This window comes from Penaeus vannamei, chromosome 33, assembly GCF_042767895.1.
Source record: "Penaeus vannamei isolate JL-2024 chromosome 33, ASM4276789v1, whole genome shotgun sequence".
Taxonomy (NCBI): domain Eukaryota; kingdom Metazoa; phylum Arthropoda; class Malacostraca; order Decapoda; family Penaeidae; genus Penaeus; species Penaeus vannamei.
In genome coordinates, this window is record NC_091581.1 from 23,390,286 (window position 1) to 23,393,545 (window position 3,260).

The following is a 3,260-nucleotide window of genomic DNA, read 5'->3' on the forward strand; positions in this document are numbered from 1 at the left end:
CTTAACCACCTAATAAAACTGTTCATTGATAAATAAATGAAGACAGATGGAAATGAAAATCAAGAATGACAGAACCGCACAAGACCTCTCATAATTTCATTACCACTACCCAGCTTTTCATTTTCATTCTCTCCCGTGCAGGTAATAATCCAGGGGTATCAACATAACAGCGTGGGAGTCCCCTCAGGAGGAACCCTTTCGCAACCGGGAGCTGATGCCAGCCACAAGTCACAACGTTGAGACGAGCTTGAGTGAAATACAACCCATGGGACTCGAAATTGTCCAGATTCTTACTTCTCGTCCGTTTTGACCCTTCTTCCTTCGTTCATTTAGGAATTTCTTACTTCCTTTCTTTCTCTCGCTCATTTTTCTATTAGTTGTGACACCTATTAAACCACGAGTTAGACCACTTTGAAACCCACAAAAACCTCAAGAATCAAACATTAATCAGATAAGTTAATTAACGAGATAAAAGATACATGATCACTCGGGCCAAAGAGAGCGAGGAGCGAAATCGAGAGAGTGAAAGAGAGCGGAAGGAAGCAAGAAGACGCATTAACACAAGAGACCCGAGCTGATTGTAACATACCACCCTCCCCGACTAAGTTCCCTGGTTGCTTTGCCCTAATGACTTTTTCCCCTCAAAGGTAACACCTCTGTTCTCTCTACCCTAACCCTGCTTCCTTCCTCGGTTGCACTCAGCTACAACACTGAACATTATTCGGTCTAACCTGTCATTATGTTATTTCTTTTTTCTTTTTTAAATTCATTAACCTTTTTTTTGTGCATCGTGTTAAAAAAGACATGATTTTTGTCCCTCATAGCATTCACGTCGAATATTATTTATATACCATCATTCAACATTATTCATATTCTCATTCTTACTCATTTCATTTTCTTGCTATCCTATTTTTCCATCCTTTCTCTTGTTCCTTTCCTTTCTCTCTGTACTTTAACTTTTTGCGTCTACTTATACTCGCTGTGACGGTTTTTAACTTGACTATATTCTCATCTAAAACTAAACCCTCCATCGCCTTCTCTTTTTGACAAAGTCGCCGTCTTCCTTCCCTTTGAAATGCGTTTCTTATCCACGAAATACCAATCTTTTGTTTATGCTTTTTGCGTCTGTGTCCTCATTCCCCTCCATTTTTTCATTTATATTTATTTCGCCTTCCCTTTTCATCCTACTCTACCAAACTTTCCCAAGCTTATATCATTTTTCTCTGCCTGCTTCTGTCCCAGATGCATAGATAGATAGAGACAGATAGATAGGTGGGAGGGTCGGTGAATGGATAGAAAGACAGACCGACCGGATATATATATATATATATATATATATATATATATATATATATATATATATATATATATATATATATATATATATAAATCTATCCATTTCTCTACCCACATACCTCAACCCCTTCCCCCCCATGCTTCCGTCTTCCATCTCCCTTCCCATTTGTCCTCTTTATCCCCTCCACTCTTCCCATATTTTCTCCCTTTCGCAGTCCCCACTGTTGACACTCCTTAAAATATCTTAAACGAACCACAGCGACAGGGAAAAAAATGGGGGGAAAAAACGTTGGACTTTCAAAGCCCATCTTCACCATGGACTATAAAAAATAATATTATCTGGGTTAAATCTGTCCCGAAGAGGAAAGTTCGCCTAATCTGAAGTCCGTTTCGTAAAAATGGGTCATTGTTGAAGCTTTCTATGGGGTGGCGTGCGACGAACGACCCAGCTGGGGAACGACCTTCTCTCCGCTACGTAACTATGGGCGTGGCAGGAAGAGATCTAGTCAACAAGGTCGTGTGGGCGGACAAAAACATCTCTTGGTAATGGATTTGGTCCGGTAAAATTTCCCATACTTTCTGCGTGAGGCAAACGGGCGATAGGCGGTGGAGGGACAGAAAGTGATCGTTGTACCCATGTTTCGTCTTATGATAAAAACTCATGGCAGGGGAACAGAACTTAATTCCATAAATTGAAATAACTATATCATTCTATAACAAAGAAACAAACAAACAAAAAACGAGGTATATCACTTAGTACTTCTTATTACAATAACATTCAATTAACCTAATTTTTTATATTTTTTATTGTTGCTTGTAACTGGTACCTGATAAAGACTTCTTTATCTATTTTTGCTAAGTTCATTAGTCGTTCTTAAAATAAAAGCAAGCAAAAACTCAAAATATAGGTCTTAAAACATTTAGTATAGGTTAAGCGGATCCCTTATTTTCCGTGTTAAATTCACTAAGCTTAAATCCTTACAATTTCATAGTGTTAGTTTTCATAAAGTATCACAATTCAAATTAGATTTAATTCAGACCTAATAAGTAAACTAAATAAATGATAAAAAAAAACTTTCCTTGTCTCGTGAAATCTTCCACCGTGAGTTAACGAGTGGCGTCAGTTACGAAAACAAATCTTATTCAAAAACTATATATAATAGCAAGGAAAACAATGAACAGACAGATCACATTGGTTAGACAACATGTCACTCACCTCGTTCCGTCTTCCAAGAGCTGATAACACAAGATAAGAGGATTAAAAAGTTATTTTTCTCGACACAACGCGCGATCACGTTAACACCTTTGTTTATTGGCAATGACTGGTGTGCAAATGGCGGACGACGCCAGTTTCCCGCCAACATTTTCTTGTGACTTTTCCTTCGATTGTTTTTTTTCTCTCTCTCTTTTCGGCATACGCAATTTTCATGTGATTTCCAGATCACTAAAATCATAATGATAGTTTTACATGTGAAGTTATTTGGTTGAGGAAAGTTATATAAATTTTATTATAATACGGGCATTATGTGATTGTGCATAATTTTCGAAAAAAAAATACGAATCATTGAAAATGCATGATTTACGGCTAATAACTCTTCATGGGCCTATACTAAATGGTTGATATAAGGCTAGGTATACGTAGGAAAAAACTTACGGCGCGTATTTTCGGCACATTAATATTTGGAAAATATGTACCGCCTACGTCGCCACAGCAATTACGCTTCTTTACCGCTAGATTCTCTAAGAATTATAGTTTTGAAAGGAAAATAAATTAATCAAATAATTCTACATCTTCATGATAAGCAAGAAAACAAACAAGGATTTGTGAGATGCCTAAATGATCTCAAGGGGGACGAAAAGAATCTAGAATGTTCGATATCTGAAAGAAAACCAAGGATTGTGTCTCTGTCCCCCCCTCCCACCCCCCGCTGCCTCCTCAAGTTACAAAACATCGCCAGCTCGTC

At 37.8% G+C, this 3,260-nt stretch overlaps 1 long non-coding RNA gene across 1 annotated transcript in view; it reads right to left on the reverse strand.

The window, feature by feature from the left end:
- Window positions 1-2,611, reverse strand: part of LOC138867994 (uncharacterized) — a 306,211-nt gene extending 303,600 nt beyond the window's left edge. The window contains exon 1 of the long non-coding RNA XR_011399932.1: window positions 2,513-2,611. This is a non-coding gene — a long non-coding RNA (uncharacterized lncRNA). The remainder of the gene's footprint in view (window positions 1-2,512) is intronic.
- Between the last annotated feature and the right edge of the window lie 649 nt (window positions 2,612-3,260).